General features: G+C 42.6%; 1 protein-coding gene across 2 annotated transcripts in view; it reads right to left on the bottom strand.

Moving 5' to 3' along the window:
* Positions 1-21,887, bottom strand: part of slc39a10 (solute carrier family 39 member 10) — a 49,843-nt gene that overhangs the window by 17,410 nt on the left and 10,546 nt on the right. The window contains exon 1 of one of the 2 annotated variants that reach the window (XM_047370131.1): positions 2,767-2,909. The exons of the other annotated variant lie outside the window; for it this stretch is intronic. The gene's annotated coding sequence lies outside the window, so the exon portion shown is untranslated. Of the gene's footprint in view, positions 1-2,766; positions 2,910-21,887 lie in introns of those variants that run through there. 2 annotated transcript variants of the gene reach the window in all.

A 21,887-nucleotide genomic window follows, 5' to 3' on the forward strand; every position in this document is an offset into this window, starting at 1 on the left:
CCCTAAATGCATCAAGATGCATGCATCACCCAATGCATGTGATTGGCTGATTAGAAATTTGCGTTAACAAGCAGGTGGACAGGTGTACCTAATAAAGTGAGTGTTTGTTAAGAATTGCTCGTCTTAGTGTGCCACCATGTGCTTCTTTTTGCCCCGTCAATTTGATGGTGACACACATAAACTACTGAGGGACAAATAAAGGATCATTCTATACTAAAACTAGGAAAAACACTTCTAGAGCGCAGACCACCGCCAAGGCAACCTGGTCATTGATGCAAGTCAGCTGTTTTTTTATACTGTTGAGCTATACTCTGGATGATTTTGGCCACTGACTCATTGAAACATGTTGACATGGTGACAAACCATGTGGAAATTTGTGCAATTTATGTCTTTCTGGTAAATATTTTCTTTAGACCTCAACAACAGCAGCAGAGTAGGTTTCTACCTCTTTCCACTCTAACTGTTAGCTTCAGTCTGGCTCTGCCATAACATGTGCCATCATTAGCCACATTAGCCTTCACACATAAATGGAGTAATTAAGAGGGGCGCACTGGTTTGTTTTGTTGCTTCACCATTTAGTAGCCGACTGAACCATCAGGTTCGACAGGTGAGCTCAGACCAACAGAACACCAGAAAATGTCTTAGTGAAGGCTTAGGAGGTGAACAATGGATCACATCAATGAGCTCCGTCTATAAGTGGTTTTAGTTGTGGAGGGCTCAGGATTAGCATTTCACTGTGAAGAACAGCTCCAAAATCCCACCTTTACTGTGTGTCATAAAATATTTACACCCTTTAGGTTTCTCCACATTTTCTTACATTATCTTATTCTAAAACCAATAAGTACAGTTTTCTTTTAAAACAATCCACACAAAATAGCCTATATGACCAATTGAACACAAGTTTTGTGTATTTTATGAAAAGTAATAGAAAAGTAAACATTTAAACATAACAGGTAGATAAGTATTAACTCCTCAAAATTTGAGCTCCGTTGTATATGATTTCCTCTGATAATCCTTGAGATGTTTCTGCTGCTTCACAAGAGTCCACCAGTTTTAAATCCAGTTGACTGTAGAGGATTTTGGATGGTCTCACAGTTTACAACGCATACCAGAGCTCAAACCAAGCAATGAAATCAAAGGAATTGTCTGCAGACCTCTGATATGGACTTGATTCACTGCACAAATCTTTGAAAGGATTCAAAAACAAGTTCTGCAGTACGGAACATCCTACAAAGATCTGTGTTGTTGTGCTATCATTTTTTGGAAATGGAGGAAGTTTGGAACCACCAGGGCCCTCCCCAACAACACAGTGCTTGATGAAACTAAGTAATAGTGGATCAATGACTTAGTTCAAAAGATGACCAAGAACTCAATGGTTACTAAGATTCCAAGGTTCCTTTGTCGAGACAGGAAAAGCCTCCAAAAAGTCAACGATTCCGGTTGCACACCAGCAATCAGGTCTTTAAAGTATAGCAACCAAACAAGCAATTTCTCACTAAATGGCACATGGGACCTTCCTAGTTTCAGTCAAAAACACCTTTGAGACTGTCAGCCCAAGAAAAACAAAATTCCCTTGTTTGATTAAACCGAAACAGAACTCTTTAGCCTCAACTCCAAGCGCCATGGAGAAAAACAGACACTGCTCATCACCGGGCTAACACCATCCCTACTGTCAAGCATGGTGGTGGCAGCATCATACTGTTGAGTATATTTTGGCGTGGCAGGAACCATGTGATTAGTCCACACTAGTCCACGAAAAGATGACAAACGGTGAAGTTTTTCAAGGAAACCTGCTCCAGATTGCTCTGGACCTCTAGGGTGATGATTCATCGTCCAACATGAAAATGACCCAAAGTAAATGGCCAAGATAACAAAGGAGTGGCTTCAAGAGGAGTCTGAATGTCCCTGAAGGACCTAGCGAAAGACCAGACTTATATCCCATTCAACATCTCTGAAAAGACCTAGAGGTGGCTGTCTGCTGTCTATCCAACCAAACTCAGTTTTAGAGGATATGCAGAGAAGAAGGGGAGAATATACTCTAAAAACATGTGTGCTAACCTTGCAGAGACAACCCCAAGGCTGAAGATGTGATTACCTAAAGTGCTTCAACATTACGTTAAGCCACTGGTGCAAATACTTACAAACATTAAATTTTTTTAATAGATAAAAAAAATTGTCTCAAAGCATGTTCTCACATTGTCATTCTGGGCTATTTAGTGTAGATAAAAAACTGTACTCGCATCGGTTTTAAATGGTCTGAGATGTAAACTTGTGGAAAAAGAAGGGGTGTGTACACTTTCTGATGGTGCTGTATGATTCTCCTTAAGGTAACAGAGTACACAAGGCTAAATGACCTCAGCCAGTGAATGAATGGTGAGTGGATGGAAACCAGCGATGCATTCCCATCAATTCCAGCAACATGTTTAACAATGGCAGTGATTAGGAAAAGGTCCATTAAAGTAAGAACGTCAGCCCTGTTTACTGATGAAATCAAAGCTGATCAGCTGATTGATAACAGCTCATCATGGAGTTCCTCTACACATCAGCAGTTTGAGCTCCTCCAACCATTTAACGTGTGCTTCTGTGTCATTAAACAGACAATAACCAAACCTTGCTCCATCATTTCTGCTAATATTAAAGTGATCCAACACTTCGAAATACTTGATCTGTTGCAGATACTTCAAAAAACACAAAACTAAAGAGGGCTATTAAACAGCAACTTTATTCCGATATAAAAAGACTTGAAAAAAACTCAGCATGACCTACCTGAGCCTCGGGACATTCAGGAATGAGTGAAACTCACTCTGATCAACAGGAGGACCACCAAACAGTACGAAGTTGTAGAAGAGGAGCTTCTTCACCGCTGTGTTTATAGACGAGCCAGTACTGACCTTTGAACCCAACCAGGGCCTATTTTTAAGAACACACCCACTGAGCAGCAGCAGAGCCTGCAGCCACTTCCTGACACAACTCTTTGTTGAGCTTGGAATTTAATGAACACAAAAATCTTTATTCAATCTGAGGCCAACTGGCTGTTACAGAAAGTAAGAACTAAAATGTTACTCTCCAGCAGTTTTTCACCCTGCAACACATCAGCTCACTTAAGGCTGAGATGAAACAGTAGTCTAAGATGCAATCACAACAAGACTGAAGAAAGTTTCAGAGCAAGACAAGCAAATAATCCCATCATCAGGCTGTAAAAAGGAACAAGCTGGTGTCTCACCGAAGAGCTCAACTTTCTGAGGGGTCAATGAAACCAAATCAGATGTGAACATTTTCTATGAAGACTGCTCTGTAGAAAATAAATCAGGAGGAGAAATCAAACCATCAAGATTAGACTACAGGGAAGCAGAGGTTTTTACTGATGTCTGAGGTGTCACCATTATAATGTGACCAGGTAATTCAGCCACAGGAATCATTAACCAATCGATTTACAGATTACTGCGTTGGGAGGAAGAGTTCAAACAGGCAACAGCAGCAGGACACACAACACGAGGAAATCCAAAACCTTACATTTCCAAGTCACACCAGCACTCGTCCTCCAGATTTTATCCAAAAACAGTCAGATTTAAACTCTAGTAACATCCCCAGAATGTGCAATATGACTTTACATTGTTAAGTTTATTTATGTATCTATGTCTTTTTTTAATCTACCTACCATTTCATGTTTAAATGTAATTATGCCTTTTTATTTACTCGTACTCGTCATCTTCCACTTCATCAGGACCGGGTCGTGGTGGCAGCAGACTCAGTTGAGACATCCAGACTTCCCTTTCCACAGACACCTCCTCCAGCTCCTCCATGGGGAGCCCAAGGCGTTCCCAGGCCAGCCGAGAGACATAGTCCCTCCAGCGTGTCCTGGGCCTCCTCCCGGTGGGACGTGCCTGGAACACCTCCCAAGGAAGGCAGGGGCAGCGATCCCTCTGTCGATCTTCCGCTCCATTCTTGCCTCACTTGTAAACAAGACCCCAAGATACTTGAACTCCTCCACTTGAGGCAGGAACTCCCCTCCAACCTGACACCTTGATGAGGACCATATTAATTATGTCTTCTTATTTACTTGCTGATTTTGGTTTTAATCTCTGCTCATCTGTCATGTTCTCTAATTCTCCAGTAGTGAGCAGAATTTCATCGTACAGTGTGCAAATATAACAAAGGAATTAAACAGACTTCACCAACATGTACAGTACAGACCAAGGGTTTGGACACACCTTCTCATTCAGAGTTTTCTTTATTTTCATAACTATGAATATTGTAGCTTTACACTGAAGGCACCAAAACTATGAATTAACACATGTGGAATTATATACTGAACAAAGAAGTGTGAAACAACTGAAAATATGTCTTATATTCTAGGTTCTTCAAAGTAGCCACCTTTTGCTTTGATTGCTGCTCCGCACATTCTTGGCATTCTGTTGATGAGCTTCAAGAGGTCGTCACCTGAAATGGTTTTCCAACAGTCTTGAAGGAGTTCCTAGAGATGCTTAGGCACTTGTTGGCCCTTTTGCCTTCACTCTGCGGTCCAGCTCACCTCAAACCATCGCGATTGGGTTCAGGTCCGGTGACTGTGGAGGCCAGGTCATCTGGCGCAGCACCCCATCACTCTCCTTCTTGGTCAAATAGCCCTTACACAGCCTGGAGGTGTGTTTGGGGTCATTGTGCTGTTGAAAAATAAATGATGGTCCAACTAAACGCAAACCGGATGGAATAGCATGCTGCTGCAAGATGCTGTGGTAGCCATGCTGGTTCAATATGCCTTCAATTTTGAATAAATCCCTAACAGTGTCACCAGCAAAGCACCCCCACACCATCACACCTCCTCCTCCATGCTTCACGGTGGGGACCAGGCATGTAGAGTCCATCTGTTCACCTCTTCTGCGCCGCACAAAGACACGGTGGTTGGAACCAAAAATCTCAAACTTGGACTCATCAGACCAAAGTACAGATTTCCACTGGTCTAATGTCCATTCCTTGTGTTCTTTAGCCCAAACAAGTCTCTTCTGCTTGTTGCCTGTCCTCAGCAGTGGTTTCCTAGCAGCTATTTTACCATGAAGGCCTGATTCACACAGTCTCCTCTTAACAGTTATTCTAGAGATGTGTCTGCTGCTAGAACTCTGTGTGGCATTGACCTGTTCTCTAATCTGAGCTGCTGTTAACCTGCGATTTCTGAGGCTGGTGACTCGGATGAACTTATCGTCCGCAGCAGAGGTGACTTTTGGTCTTCCTTTCCTGGGGCGGTCCTCATGTGAGCCAGTTTCTTTGTAGCGCTTGATGGTTTTTGCGACTGCACTTGGGGACACTTTCAAAGTTTTCCCAATTGTTCGGACTGACTGACCTTCATTTCTTAAAGTAATGATGGCCACTCGTTTTTCTTTACTTAGCTGCTTTTTTCTTGCCATAATACAAATTCTAACAGTCTATTCAGTAGGACTATCAGCTGTGTACTGTATCCACCTCCTGCACAACACAACTGATGGTCCCAACCCCATTTATAAGGCTTGAAATCCCACTTATTAAACCTGACAGGGCACACCTGTGAAGTGAAAACCATTTCAGGTGACGACCTCTTGAAGCTCATCAACAGAATGCCAAGAGTGTGCAGAGCAGTAATTAAAGCAAAAGGTGGCTACTTTGAAGAACCTAGAATATAAGACATATTTTCAGTTGTTTCACACTTTTTTGTTCAGCATATAATTCCACATGTGTTAATTCATAGTTTTGATGCCTTCAATGTGAAGCTACAATATTCATAGTCATGGAAATAAAGAAAACTCTTTGAATGAAAAGGTGAGTCCAAACTTTTGGTCTGTACTGTACCTCGGAGTCCAATATGACTGCTGCTGCTAATAAATAGTTGGTTTGCATTCTGTTGGACTGTGTCCTGATAAATCAATCAATGAACCAGAACTGTGCAACATCTCTACCTAAACATGTTCCTTCAGAGTTTGAATGCACTGAAATACGTCTCTATCAGCTTGTGATGCTAACAGTAGAGAGTCTGCACACTGGACTCCCTCTGGTTTCCAAAACTCTCACCCTATTATGTTATATTTTTTTAAATAAAGCACAGCTTCATCCTGTAAGTGAGCCAGGTAACCACAACTAACTACAACTAAACCACATTAAACATATACATAAAACAATAGGTTGATACAGCTTAGTAACACAGAACACAACTGGTTAAAGTTGCTTCATCAGCACAAATATCTCACATCAACTACTTACCAACTCTGGTAAAAAAAAAAGTTAATACAATAATATAATTAAAATTTCTGTTTTTTAAAGAAGAGTTTAGCTGCACCATTCCCAGTAACTAATGTCAGAAGGAATGCTGGGATTTCTTTCCAGAAGCAGAAAAAAAACTGGCTTTGACCTCTAAGTTGCTTCATATGATTCTCACACGGCCAACAACATCCCTCCCATCTCAGCATCGTGCAGGCTGCTGTCTGCAGGGACCACACTGAGGAATGAAGCCAGACACACAAAGCCTACTGTTCAACACATAATTCAGTCAGCACTGTGCACTGTCAAAACATACACACATTGGTTAGTTTGCTACTAAAATAAATACAAAACCATTTAATGGTTTAACAAATTAACAAACAGAGACATTTTATGCAAATCCCAAAAACTGGCAGTTTATTTTCCCACCGTCAGTTCCATGAAAGCAGAGGTGTCCAACGTTTGTTCTTAACGGTAGGGGTCCTGCATGTTTTAGGTGTGTCCCTGTTCAACACAGCTGAATGACCTCCGCAGCATAAGGTTCTGCACAGTGTTGGAACAGCAAGACATCTAGAACATCCAGGACACCGGCCGCTGAGCGCTGACTTTGGACTCTACTGTTCTGGACTGTAAACAGTGATATAATGTTTCATAGAATCTATCACCCAAGGGAACTCACATCTCTTCTCTTCTGTGTAAATATATATATATATATATATATATGTATATATATATATATGTATATATATATATATATATACATATATATATATACATATATATATATATATATATGTATATATATATACATATATATATATACATATATATATATATATATATATATATATATATATATATATATATATATATATATATATATAGTCAGTCAGTCATTTTCTACCGCTTATTCCATAGTGGGTCGCGGGGGAGCTGGTGCCTATCTCCAGCAGTCTATGGGCGAGAGGCGGGGTACACCCTGGACAGATTGCCAGTCCATCGCAGGGCAACACACAAACAACCATGCACACACTCATTCAATACACCTAAGGTCAATTTAGAGTGACCAATTAACCTAACAGGCATGTCTATATATATATACATATATGTATGTGTATGTTCATACGGTTTCTTTTATCCTTATTTGTGTGTCTTTATGCCGTGAGCACCTGAAACTGGAGTCAAGTTCCTTGTTTGTGAACAACAATGTTGGGCAATAAAGCTGATTCTGGTTCTGAACTAGCTGCCAGACTGTCCAGTGACAGTGTCACAGTTTGAGGACATCCTATTTTCCATAGAACTGAACACAGTTGAGAAAATTACGCTAGGCCTGAACAAAGCAATGACATGACAATCCCTAGGAAAAGACAGCATAGTTTCCATGACAACAGACAGCAGAGCATCGGCGAGTCTGCAGCTGCCGGTTTGAGCTCCGATCTCTAGATTGGTGATCACACAACTGGCTGCATCATCCCCTCAAAAACTGCTTTTTATTTCCTGCTGCAGTTTGCTCTCAGGAATTCCTGCTGACAGTGTTAAGATTCCCACAATGTTTTCTTAATCCATTTTTATCAATCGTTGTTAATAAATGCTTTAGTTCCTCAGCTTTTAGTGCGATCTTTTTGTTCTACCCTCTGAATTAAAGCTGAAAGTCTGCACTTTGTCTTCATCTGAGTTGTTTCCTTTAAAATTCATTGTGGTGATGTACAGAACCAAAATCAGAAAAACACGGTCTCTGTTCAAATATTTATGGACCTGTTGGAAATTAGGCCTGTTCTGTGATTTGCAGGCGACAACAAAATAAAAAAAAAGTTTTGTTTTTGGAAAAATAGGAACAGATACTGTAAGATCCTCGTTTTTTTGGTCAATATCAAGCTTACTCTACATGAGAACCTGGTGTATTAACCTGCAACTGGCCATTACATTACTCAATGTGTCTGCTGTGCTGGCTTTTAATCACATGGACCAGTTCAATACAGACCTCATGCTGGAACTGACTTAATTATCACCAAATCCCTGTATTTGATCTGTAGACGGAGGAAATGCGAGGTTTCTGCTGAGCTTATTTTGCTTTCTGCTCCTCTCAACAGTAAGGCTATACAACAATCCTTAAAATAACTTTTCCTTTAGCAGAGATGGGAGGTTATTCTCTTACTAAACCATATAAAGCAATATGGTATGGAGACAACTTCTGTATTTTCATTTCTGCCAAAAAGAAGTGTTATATGTTTCTATGAATAAAATTATTTTGATGTTTCCTGATGAATCAAATATTCCAAGTTCTTAATTAAATCCTGAAAACAGCAACGGCGAAGTTCAGCAGAGCAACAAGCAGGAGACGTCTGAGCTCAAGTGACAAGTTGAAAAATTGCAGCTCTCTGTTCAGAGATGATGTTGCTGTGTGTTATCTTCTACAGATGATTCAAGGTTGGTTAAGCAGAGTCCAGCTGTTCACATTAGGCATACACTGCGTTAAGACTCTGGGCTCACGTCAAGCGGAGAACCACCTCCAACTAATGTAAAACACACCAAATCAAAACGACAAGTTCTCATGAGGATGTGAGGCGGATCTCCAGTAAATACTCACGGGGCTCCTATCATGTTCATTAACACAGCGTGTTAAACTGATTTCAGCAGCCACTGATGAAAGCAGATTCACTGAAGGTGGTCTGCAAATGATCTCAATACATTCACACAATAGCTGCAAGACATCAGGAAAACATGCAATTTCAGTATTACTGTTGAAGAGCTTGATAGTCGTGACCTGACCTGATCAGGTCAGCAATCTGCATCCCGATGCTGCAGCATAGATCTAAAGTACACAGATGTTAGCACACAAGAGCAGATCTTAGTAGGAAAGATCTAAGTCTGTGGGCATCAAGGCCAGTGATGGACATCCAACTGGTAAAAAGTCAACATGCAGAGTCTGAAGGCATGACACATAAAATATAAGCAGAAAAACCATATCCAAATATCACAGACCTCTTTATCTGATTCAGAGCTTCAATTGGCAAAAAAAAGCCTTAATGCTGAAAAAAGCCAGGATGTCTTGAAATCCCTCTGGGGCTGACGCATGTGGCTTTTATTTCTGCAGTGTCAACAGTCACAGCTTCTCTATTCTTCTCTAGGACAACAAATGGGCTTCTGCTTGGAGGTCCCTAACTTTAAGGTTCCCAGCCCTCAAACAGAGCGCTGCAGTTTAACATGTAGTTAGATGGCTGTGTGTAGTCCCAGGTGCAGGGCTGATGCTCTGTGGCCTGGAAACATGTTCATGACAGCAGACAGCAGTTTAAGACCAGAGGATACGATGACCAGAACTGTTACCTTATGCAGATCCTGCGTTGACGTAAAGCAATAACATGCTGGAACCAAGCGAATGATAAGAGGTGCTTACCTCTAGTCAGAAACAAGAAGAAGTGAAGCTAACGCTGAGCCAACAGTGAGTGTTCAGGGCAGCGCTGCCATCAGTAACAGGTTGAATGAATGTCTGGAGTCTGACCTGATCTGCAAAGGAAGGCGGGAGGAATGGAGCAGATGCCGTGTCACTGAGGAATCACCTGACCTGCCTCTCATCAGACTCATACATCTACCTCACTTACTGCACATTATGGTTTTTCACCTCTGTTTCAACTCTGCAACAATGTGGAGAAGTTTCAACCAATCTCGTACTTCTTTACAACTGGCTTCCAATTGGACAGACTATTGATTAATAGTTTTCTAGGTTTTCTTCAGGCTCTGGCTTCTGTTCGGCTTAGTTTCTGTCCAAACGTCTCACCATGATAGCACATTGTTTAGAAAATTAGAAATGGTCAAACAGATTGAACTGAAGAGTATGCCTGAAGATCCTACTTTAAACTGGCTTTTAGTACCATGTTCTAATGTGCCACCAAAGCACTTGAGTCCAAGTTCTGAGAGCTTGAAAAAACTGCAAACTCCAAATATAGACTTTTATTCTTTTAATCCATGGATCCATGTTTCATTTTCCAAGCAAAACATAAAAGCCTTTTCTTAAGAAAACACTGGACCCAGATCACGGTGCTGTATGATGGTTTTCAGTCACCACACGCCTGATGCAGACTCATCACAGCTTTAGATCACCGGCCTCACCACAATAACACGTTCAAACTGTGCTCCTCGGCCAGGAGTTGACTCACCCGAAGCTGCTTCTACCGCAGACGGCTGCTTTATCACATCTAAAACCAATACGGTGGCTTTGACACGACCATCCAGATATAGATACCACGCTGCCTCACCATGCAGCTGCATAAATGACTGTCTCGTAAACAGCATTAGTGTGGGATGGTGTTACACTGAGAGCAGATTGTGACCATTAGAAACCAGCTGCTGCCATCAACACTGATTTACAACTGGGTTTTACTTAATAAAATACAGTTTTTAATTTGATCGTCAAACAATAGTCCCTCTAATTTATCAAGAAAGGTGTTTTCCTTTTACAGCATCTTGAAACACAGTTTTTATTGATACTCGTCTCCCTTCCTACCATTTCAAGTCCTTTGCATGAGATTCCAGCTGCAAAGAGATGATAGAGTAACACAGCAATGCCCCTGTCTCACTTGTAACTACCCACTGCTAGTCAGCTGGCTGAAAGATGGCCGCTACACTTTTCTCTTGCCCACAAGACAGAAAAACTTTTGAAATATTCACATCAAACTTTTGGATGTTTGAAAATAAAAAAAATAAATGAAAGGAGTGCTGCCTATCCTTTCAATGAATGTATAGTTATTTCAACACTTATTCAGGGAAGCTGGAAACAGCTCAAAAAACTCTAATCTTTAATCTGCTTGTTTTTTTCTTCATTTAATACTGATGTATGTTGGGAGTATGATTATTGATTGAATAATCTTGATCAATAATTATAATTACAAATCATAATCTGACAAAATCAATTTCTTAACCATAAATCCTCATTTACAAATCGAGACCAGAGATATTTCTGGTGGTGTAATTGTGGCTCAACGCCTCTGACAATTACAACCGTTGAATACTCCGTAATAGTTAATAACTATTGCCGGAGATGTCACTGTTTAATCGACCATTTCTGCCGAAACGTGTGGAACTTGAACCTTATTTTGACTGACACATCACTTTTTGCACACAATGAAACACCAAACGCTCTCTCTTTATCTATGTGAATATTTATTAATTTCCACCTATTCAACATGCAAAATTCTACAAACACAGGGGTAACACATCTAAATAAGCAAAATCAACAAACGGTAGTGGGTATGTATTGAGTCAACCAGCAGTTTATGGCACAACAGATGAAGGAAGAGGATATGAAAGGGGGGTGTGGTGATGACTGGTGGGGGGTTGGAGTGCAGCTTAGAGTGTCTTTTATGATCTTCTGATCATAAAACTTCCCCATTTACTCCTGACCACAAAGGATTGATAACTTTTGGCGGCAAGCTAGCACAGTGAGATTCTCCAAATGGAGAATTTTACCATGAGGTCGTTTTAACAGTCCAGTTTTGCAACGCACTCACGTTCAGATAGTAAACACAAACAGCTCTAGGAACACGGCGGATCCCGATATTACATAACACATCAAAGTTTCAACAAGCAAGGTTACATGCACATATTATTCAGAACACATGAGATCCTAACCAGCGATTCTGATCGCTTCTACAACCTCTGACCCTGCCCAGGCCTTCTAATAAAGAAATAAAAAAAAGAAATGGGTTTTACTTGTGTCGTCTTCTTCCTGAGCGAGGGAATTCGAGCGAGGAAAAGTGGGGTTGAGGTAATTGTGCGTCCACAATTAACTTCAGGGGAACGGTCAGTCTTTGTCCTTCGGTCTTAATGACAAAAAGGAAAAATATGATCTGACCATCAAAGTCGACTTGAAAATGAAACACGGTAGCGGTTCGTCTCTCCGAAGCTCCGTGTCTCCAGTTACGTGTTAACTCACGTCTTCGATCGGCAAAAGTGAAACCTCTGGCCTTCTTAGTCCAGAGACTTCAGTTATGAATAGTTCGTTGTCCAACGAGAGAGAATGAATGAAACTCTTCACAGAGTTCTTCTCTTAAAGTGACGCTCTTCAATCACCAGATCTGGTTTCCAGCAGAAGGCGACTTTTCAAACATGAGCGCCTCCTATATAGCATCCTGTGACGTCAGACTGGGGACGCCCAGTCATATCAGTCGCAATGCTCGATGGGATATGTAGGAGCGGGCTGTCCTGTGTACAAAATGGCCGATGCCATTGGAGGGGCACAGTGACATCCAACAACGTGCAGATAATCCAATACTCAGCAAACAAGTGGCCAACATTCCCCCCTAGGTTCAAAGGGTGAGATGAATCACAGTCTTTGAAGCTACTGGGACCATTCTGTCCTTTGCTGAGCAATCAGTGATCCGTGGCGAAGCAGAACAAAACAAAATTGTCTCTGTGTTACTCAAAACCTACGACTGGGCAGGATAGAGGTTAGCCTGGGCAGGACTAACTCTGACTAAACTCATCCCTTTCTACATTGTTCAATGAGACAAATACAGGACAATACATTCATATCATCATTACATTCTTTGGTCATCAGCTTTGGTAATCCTGAGACAAAATGAAACAATAAAAGATATCGTACATATATATGTATATATAAAAATAGAAGGAACAAAACAAAATCATGGTTCATAGCTTATTCATCCAACTTCTATTAGGCACTGGACCCTGGCTGTGAGGGAATGAATGTGAGGGCATCAATCCTGACCTGTACACGCTTAACCTGCTGGTATGCGGTGTGTAAAACGAATGGTTAAAACAGGTTTAGGCTTAAACCATTGGCTCTTCCGGATGATGATGGGTTTTAATAGGACTCCTGTCTCTAAACTATCTAGATGTGGAAAGGGAGAAAAGAATAAACGAATTGCAGTATTTAGGCTATAAGCCAGGTGTGTTTGTGGAGGTTGCAAGGTGTCTGTCGTGGTGGACTTAGGATTTCTCTACTAAGTTCAGCAGAACTAGGTCAATGGGTATCTGTGCCTCGGTGGGACTGTCTACAGATGAACCAACCTCCTTTAACACGATTTTGCATGAAATCTCGGGCAGCATGGGTATGTCCATTACATCATTCTTAAACACTTTTGTGAGGTCTGCTGTGCATACAGTGTTATGGAAAATTATCGTGTCAACTTACAGTTTAAGACTGTGTCCTAGAAGGTAGTTATATGTTTAACGGTTTCTGTTGAAGAAAGTTGTTAGTGATTAGTGCATGTTAGTGTGAGTTAATGAAACATGCACCTATTTAACTAGTCCTACGCACTGGCCTCTCCTTTCCCGGACATTGAGACAAGCTCTGTTCTTGGGGAGGAGAGTTCGATGTAGGACTTCATCAGGTTCAGCCAAAGAGCAGCAGCTGGGATGATGGTGTCAACCTTTTCTGACAAGCATCCAACCCACTTGATGAAGCTGCATGTTGTAGTTAGGAGGAATTTGTTACCTCCTGTTAATTTTGGAGCTGGTTCGACCCAGTTGGTCTGAAGGTGGAACCAAGGTAATGTAACCCCCCTTCGCTGAAGCAGAGGTTTACTGGTTGGCTGGGATGGCTGAAACTGGCGGCAGGTTAAACATCCTTTGATGTAGACCTGGGTGTCGTGAGACCTTGGAGGCCAGTGCGCCATCTGCTGGAGGGTGTGGAGTGTGGCTTTGTAGCTCCTATGGCACCCTACAGGAGAGTAATGGGCGTCGGATAACGTGACCCCCCCTTGGTCTGTTGGAACAATGTCCACAGCATGGGAGAGCTGTTTGATGCCAATCTGCACACTGGCTGTCTTGAGGAGAGGGCGGAGCCCGTCTACTAAAAGGAGTGTGTGGCTGTGTTGTGCCTCAGTTACAAAGGGGTCTTTTTGGCACAAACGGTCATACAGCTCTCTAATGGTTGATGGATGTCCCAGCCAGAATGCTAGTAGCACTTCTGGTATGAACATGGTTTCCAGGTATACACCTTCCACCACTTTGGGGTTGTAAGTGTCCACACCTGGGTTCTTTAAAGAGCCAAGCAATGCATGACCGCCTCTGGCAGGAGTTTCCTGGATGGCTGGGTGCAGCTGTGTCTCGGAGGTGCACGACCGGCTCTGATGAGGGCCTGAGAGGTCCTCCGGGCTCCTCTAAGCTGGTGACCTGACTGGGCACAACGAATCGTTCGCTGCGTGCACCCCGTGGGTTTTGCACCTCCGCCTGGACCCAGAGTTGGTCCTGGTGGCCGTCAATGAGTGGGGCCAGCCTGTCCAGCAGGTCCTGGCCACCAAGACAAAGGTCTTTGTTTAATGTGCACCTATAGATGGGGTGCACCAGAGCCGTGTCTTCGAGTGTAATGTCCAGCTCCACCCAATTAGTGATGCATGATCGGTTTTGGGTGCAGCTGGTGATACTTACATCACGAAATTCAGCCTGAAGTGGTTTACTGAGGGAGAGCATGGCTCTACTCGCCTCCTCAAACGAGACCGAGAACCACAGGCTGATCTCTGATCCTGTTTTAAAATGGAACCTCAGTTTGACCTGTCCTCCTATACTAGTGAGATAGTGTAGGTAACCTATATGTTCATTATGGTTCAGTTTACCTAAGAACCTTGGAGCAATGACTTGTGGTGTTTCTCCTGGAGAAGTCCCAAGGGGTTCTTGGAGTTTCCCAGGTTTGTCTCCCCATCCGATCAGGTAGACTCTGATGGCTGTGGAGACTGGGTCCACGCCTAGTCATGCTGACGGGAAGTTTGGGTGTGGTTTAACTAGGTCAGCTTCCTGTTTCAAGGGTTGTGGGGGCATGGTGGCCTGACGCACCGCTTCCGTCACCATCTTACGCAAGGCCTCCTCCATCTCTTTCCCCATAATCCCTTCTGCGTGTGGGTTCCACCCTCTTCCATCAGGTTTACCTTTAGGCTTCACGTGATGGTCAGGTCGTCTGTTCGACCGGAAGTGGTCCGGCAACTTTGACTGTGGTTGGTATTCAGTACCACCCCCCCAGTCCAGCTGACCAAACCTATGTTGTTCCCTGAACCTGTTCTTCGCATAGGTTCTGGTTGAAGGCCTTTCCTGACCTTCTAATGCATGGCTGGTTCTTTCAGTCTGGACCTGTAAAACCCTAGCCTCGCTCTCCGATCCCTTGGTCGGGCGAGCACGTGTTTCCCACGCCATCTGAGCATATTTGCGGATCTCTTGCATGCTCATGGCCTTGGTCCTGCAATACATAGTAACTTCGTATCGCACACTTTCATGAAGGTTGTGGAGGAACAGGGATTTAAAAGCATGTTCCTCCTCAATGCCTGGCGCATTGCGTCCTTGGAAGTAAACGGCTCTCAAGCGCTGGTAATACTCCCTGGGTGCTTCGCTTTTCTTTTGCTGGATCGCGAAAGCACCAAGTGTGGCTGAGGCCCGGTCCGTGTACACAGAATATTCCTCCCTTAAAGCTTCGCAAAGGGTTGAATAACGGTCTCGGACTGCGGGTGTCAGGCTCTCCATGAAAACATGGACGCTCCTGGACGTTGTCTTCCAGATGAGCTTCAGTTTCTCCCGTGCTGATGGGCAGTACAAATCTAGAAGACAGCGTTCCACTTCCCTAAGGTAATCATCAATGTTTGATTCTGCCTTATTAGGGTCGAAACGCTCTATGTCTTTAGCAAGGGACTCAAGCTGGCGGGTGCGCAATCCACTTTCAGGGATTGGTCCCGGCCCATCTGAGTCATCACCGGAGAGTTCACTCCGGTTGCACTCAGAGGGTATCGGTGCATCACGCCTCATCCTCGGAGGAGGCAGTGGAGGCTGCTCCCGGTATAACTGTGGGCCCTGTGCTTCCCGGACTCGGGTCCTGGGCAGCGGTTGAGGGCGGTAGGAGCTACCTGAATCCCAGGGGCGGCACTCCTGTCGCCGTGGCGGAGGTGAGGGATCGTAGAGGACCGTACTGCGAGTCACGTTTGACGGCTGCTCGCATCTGAACCGTGAACTATTTACACCTGCTGGGTCCCCAGCTAGGTACCGTTCATGGCTGCTGATTGCAGTGGGGCGGGGCACCGCACCACTGAACCTATTCTGACTACTTACACCTGTTCTTACCTTGGTGGATGTCTGGGGAACCCCATGAGCCTGGAAAGGTAATCTCTGGAGAGCAGCTTCTACATCCTCCAGATCTGACCTGCAGGTTCTCTCAGGGTTTCGCAGGTGTGGCTCACCTCCAAAGGTTTTCCACCTGTGAGGTGGGTTTCGGTTCGTCCCCCCATTCTTCCAGGGGTGGCGGGGTGGCATGGCTACCCTCTATTGCTTCCAATCTATTTCCCACTTCTGTTATTTCCCCTCGAAGGACATCCACCGTCTGTAACGTATCATTCAGCTCGAACTGCAGTTTAACGCGCTGGTCAACTTCCAACATTAACCTTCGCTGATACAACAGAGTGAGCTGTCCTAACACATCTGAGACCCGTCTGTCCTTCGGTGGGTTTTTAATGACTTGGAGCAACTCCTGAATCCTGGCTTCACATTGCTCAATGCCATAATCATTGAGGCCTTTACGCTCCTCGGGGGACAACAGAATCAATGACCCAATCACCTCTTGTGCCTGCATTCCTATGGGGTCCTCCACCATACACACATCTCCAGCTGCAGTCTGGGATGTTCCCTCCATCTTTGGCCCAAAATGCACAATGCAAACACACAAACTGTTTATTTATGAACCACCACTAAAGAAATTAGCAGCAATTCAACAGGCTAAGCTATTCAGTGATTAACGATTGCTAAATTTAATTAGCTGCACACAACAGGCTAAGCTGTTCAGTGATTAGGGATTGCTAAACTTAATTAGCTGCACACAACAGGCTAAGCTGTTCAGTGATTAGGGATTGCTAAACTTAATTAGCTGCACACAACAGGCTAAGCTATTCAGCTAGCTGTCTGATTCATACCTGTCTCTTCCAGGTGTATGGGTTTGCTTAAAATGGGCACACAGGTTTGACCGTTCAAACTGTGGCTTACCCAAGTCTATGCTTTAATGGGGTTAATCAAGCAAACATGCAAAAAAAAAAAAAAAAGGGAAAAAGGGAAATAATTTTTTTGAAATAACCCAGAAACCAAGTTCAAAATAAATTTTAAAAATGGGAAAACTAAACTAAACATTCAATGCTGTTCTTAGCTTCAAATAAATGTTAGTGTTCTCTAATATGAATCACCTACCTTCCTGTTAAACAACTAAGTTAGTTTTATGAGTCAGGTCAAAACATGCTTCACACACTAAAAACCCAGCAAAAATGCTTAAACTTTTTCAAAAGTGGTAATGAATGATCTGTAACTTCAACTTTCAACTTTAAGTTATGCCCTTTTGATCATAGGTGATGGAATAATCTGCCTGTGTTAATGAATTGAGTGATTTAATAAAAAAATAAAAAATAAACGTAGGAAATGCAATTCGCACTAGTGACCACCAGATGGTACTGAGTGCAGGTCTGCGGTTTGGGAAATCCAGCTGCAATCTGTAATCTATTAAATGGCCACCAGATGTAGGTGTTGTTCTCTGACTGGGAGAATGTTGGTCACAACTGTAATTACGCTCAGTGGACACTGGGGGCAGGTCTGCTGCTTATCAGCGCTGGTTTTTACAGCTGCAGCAGCAGGCTGGCGACTGGAAATTAACTTTAACTTTTCCACAAGTTAAACCAACTTTCACCTTGCATCCACAACAAACACCTCTGAAAGCTAATGTTATCCTTTGCAGTAGAACAGAGCACAACCTAATCGAAATCCCCTAATTCACAAACGTTCTGTGCGAAACTCAAGTCTCCCAATCAACGTCTAGTTAACGGAGATCACAACTGTTCATTCTGTGCAACAGTGATTTGATGTCTGTCTTTTTAAAGCCCACCCAGGGACGCCATATGTTGGGAGTATGATTATTGATTGAATAATCTTGATCAATAATTATAATTACAAATCATAATCTGACAAAATCAATTTCTTAACCATAAATCCTCATTTACAAATCGAGACCAGAGATATTTCTGGTGGTGTAATTGTGGCTCAACGCCTCTGACAATTACAACCGTTGAATACTCCGTAATAGTTAATAACTATTGCCGGAGATGTCACTGTTTAATCGACCGTTTCTGCCGAAACGTGTGGAACTTGAACCTTATTTTGACTGACACATCACTTTTTGCACACAATGAAACACCAAACGCTCTCTCTTTATCTATGTGAATATTTATTAATTTCCACCTATTCAACATGCAAAATTCTACAAACACAGGGGTAACACATCTAAATAAGCAAAATCAACAAACGGTAGTGGGTATGTATTGAGTCAACCAGCAGTTTATGGCACAACAGATGAAGGGAGAGGATATGACTGGTGATGACTGGTGGGGGGTTGGAGTGCAGCTTAGAGTGTCTTTTATGATCTTCTGATCATAAAACTTCCCCCTTTACTCCTGACCACAAAGGATTGATAACTTTTGGCGGCAAGCTAGCACAGTGAGATTGAAGACAAAGGTAAAATGGAGAATTTTACCATGAGGTCGTTTTAACAGTCCAGTTTTGCAACGCACCCGCGTTCAGATAATAAACACAAACAGCTCTAGGAACACGGCGGATCCCGATATTACATAACACATCAAAGTTTCAACAAGCAAGGTTACATGCACATATTATTCAGAACACATGAGATCCTAACCAGCGATTCTGATCGCTTCTACAACCTCTGACCCTGCCCAGGCCTTCTAATAAAGAAATAAAAAAAAGAAATGGGTTTTACTTGTGTCGTCTTCTTCCTGAGCGAGGGAATTCGAGCGAGGAAAAGTGGGGTTGAGGTAATTGTGCGTCCACAATTAACTTCAGGGGAACGGTCAGTCTTTGTCCTTCGGTCTTCTTGACAAAAAGGAAAAATATGATCTGACCATCAAAGTCGACTTGAAAATGAAACACGGTAGCGGTTCGTCTCTCCGAAGCTCCGTGTCTCCAGTTACGTGTTAACTCACGTCTTCAATCGGCAAAAGTGAAACCTCTGGCCTTCTTAGTCCAGAGACTTCAGTTATGAATAGTTCGTTGTCCAACGAGAGAGAATGAATGAAACTCTTCACAGAGTTCTTCTCTTAAAGTGACGCTCTTCAATCACCAGATCTGGTTTCCAGCAGAAGGCGACTTTTCAAACATGAGCGCCTCCTATATAGCATCCTGTGACGTCAGACTGGGGACGCCCAGTCATATCAGTCGCAATGCTCGATGGGATATGTAGGAGCGGGCTGTCCTGGGTACAAAATGGCCGATGCCATTGGAGGGGCACAGTGACATCCAACAACGTGCAGATAATCCAATACTCAGCAAACAAGTGGTCCAACATGTATCAGTAAACGTATGCACCACAAAGCCTATGTTAAGGCTTATGTTAATTAATTGACCAAAAGAAAAAAAAGAAAAAAACAGTATTTCAGTCTAAAAAATTATTGTAAACTAGAAACACCAAAATAAAACAGCTAAAATTTCATGTTAAAATTATCTATTTTGCCTAAATTTGTTCCTCAAATGTAATTTTAACACAGATATAGTGTGTGATTCTTTGCTCTGGTATGACATGTAAAACGTTAGAGCAGGTTTCTCCTGTGTGTGTGTAGTTGATGAATGGAGATCAGCCTGCCCAGGTAAGGTTCACAGCTGTGGAGATTCCAGCCATGAAGGTAGGAACATCTGCAGTTCTGGGTGAACGTGACACAGAGTGGAAAAAAACTACCGAACAGTATGTTTGTTTCCAGGGTGGATGATTACAAAAACTATTTCAACATGCTGTAAAAGAAGGAATTTGGATTTTCTTGGATCCCCACAGAGACGAGAGAAACGGACCCCTGATCTGAGGTGAGGTTGAAGAATGTGAAGGTGGTCCTCCTTCTGCATTTTTCACATTGTCCTGAGTATTAATAAACCAAACTACCAGCTGCAGGTCTTGACCTTCTCAAATTAAAAGACATTCTAGGAAAGGGGTGTCTAAACTTTTGCCACTTGGGTCAAAATCATCAGGTTGAAAGTACTCCCAGGCCACATAAACCTGTTTTGTTTTTACATGAGAAATATTAATTTATTGTTAAATCTTTTTATATTTTCTGCTTAACAGTCAAATTTGAACACAATAATTTGATGAAATTGAACAAAGTAGTTGAGATTTTTCTAGAAAATGGATCCGCAAATCCTTGCATATCTGGAATGTGAAAAGGGTCTTGCATGTTTGTGAGACACTTTTTATACATTTAAATTGCACACAGCTACCTACATTTACAGGTCTGTGTTGTATAATCATTCCATCCTGAAACAGAACGGTTCATAAACAGATAAAAATGAAGATGGCATCTACACTGATGATGAGTTGGACACGTTTCAGGACCTGCAGATGTTTTGAAGGATTCCCAGAATGCTAATATCAGATCAATGTTCTGAAACAGTCAGACTGAAACTAAATAGCTGCGTCATCGGGGCAGAAAATAAGTCCAACTCTGCCAGCGTGCACTCTGATGATTTGTTATGTAAAAGAGCCATTATTTAAATATATCAAAACTTGCGGATGACTTCCTTTCTCTTCGTTTGTCAGCTGCGACTGATCTCCTTTTTCGCGTTTGTCGTTGTTTTTTAACCGTCCTTAAACGATCACCAGGGGGTCTTGTTCTGGGTCTTTTGGATAAAACCATAATTCCTGAACCTTCTTGACCGTCGATGTGTGTAGAACCACTCATTTTACTCACGGCTCTACCGATGACATCCGAAGCGATATTTGATGCAGCCGTTTTAAGATGGGGTTTTGCAATTGCAAATCCTTTTTTAACCAGAGGGGATACGAAGCGGAATAATTTTGAAAATAATGATCCAATTCCACGTCCGTACATGACCGGGGCCCCATAAAACCCTGGCAGATTACCGCCTGATTGACTTACATAGTAATTTACAAAGCGATTTGGATCACGTCTCAGACTTAGCTGTGCCATGTTCTCTCTTGCCTGCTTGATGCAGTGTTGAATGACCAGCGTAATATGAATGATAACCAATCAATCTTAGAGGTTACATACATATCTCTGGAATAGTTTATACAAATAAAATTTATCTCAGGCTACGTTGTGATATCACCGGTCTGAAGTGTAGTCTTATGACGGTCTTTCCATAGACGAAATTTACAGGAACGTTTTGGTCCGATTTAATTTCTATATTGATATTTTCAATATGTCTTCTGGAGACTGGAAGGTAGTGGGCGGGGTTAAACGTCTGAGTAATCATATCACTGAATGTGCCTTGTACTTTGACGGTCCGCAGTAAAGATGCAAAAGTGTCGCCTACTATTTGTGGGCTGACCACGTCGCTGTAACAGTATAGGTGATAGAAACCAGCCTTTATATCCGCCGGAAAAGGAGCCAGTTTTGGTTCAGAAACATGAATCCATTCCCCTGGTTTCACGCCCATCATATAAGCTAGAGTGCTGAAGAAGCGTATTTCATACGGACTATTTGCTTGAAATGCAAATCTCTTTTGAACTTTGCTGAATTTAATGCGTAAACCCGATTTCAATTTTTTGAAAAACATTTCCATCTCTGTCTCGAGTTGAATAACGCTGTTATAGTAGCCACTTCTGATCCTTTGCGTATTGATCTCCACATCACCAACCTTCCTCCATTCAAAGTAGGCATCATAATCCGGTAAATTAT

The sequence above is a fragment of the Girardinichthys multiradiatus genome, chromosome 7 (assembly GCF_021462225.1).
Source record: "Girardinichthys multiradiatus isolate DD_20200921_A chromosome 7, DD_fGirMul_XY1, whole genome shotgun sequence".
Classification (NCBI taxonomy): domain Eukaryota; kingdom Metazoa; phylum Chordata; class Actinopteri; order Cyprinodontiformes; family Goodeidae; genus Girardinichthys; species Girardinichthys multiradiatus.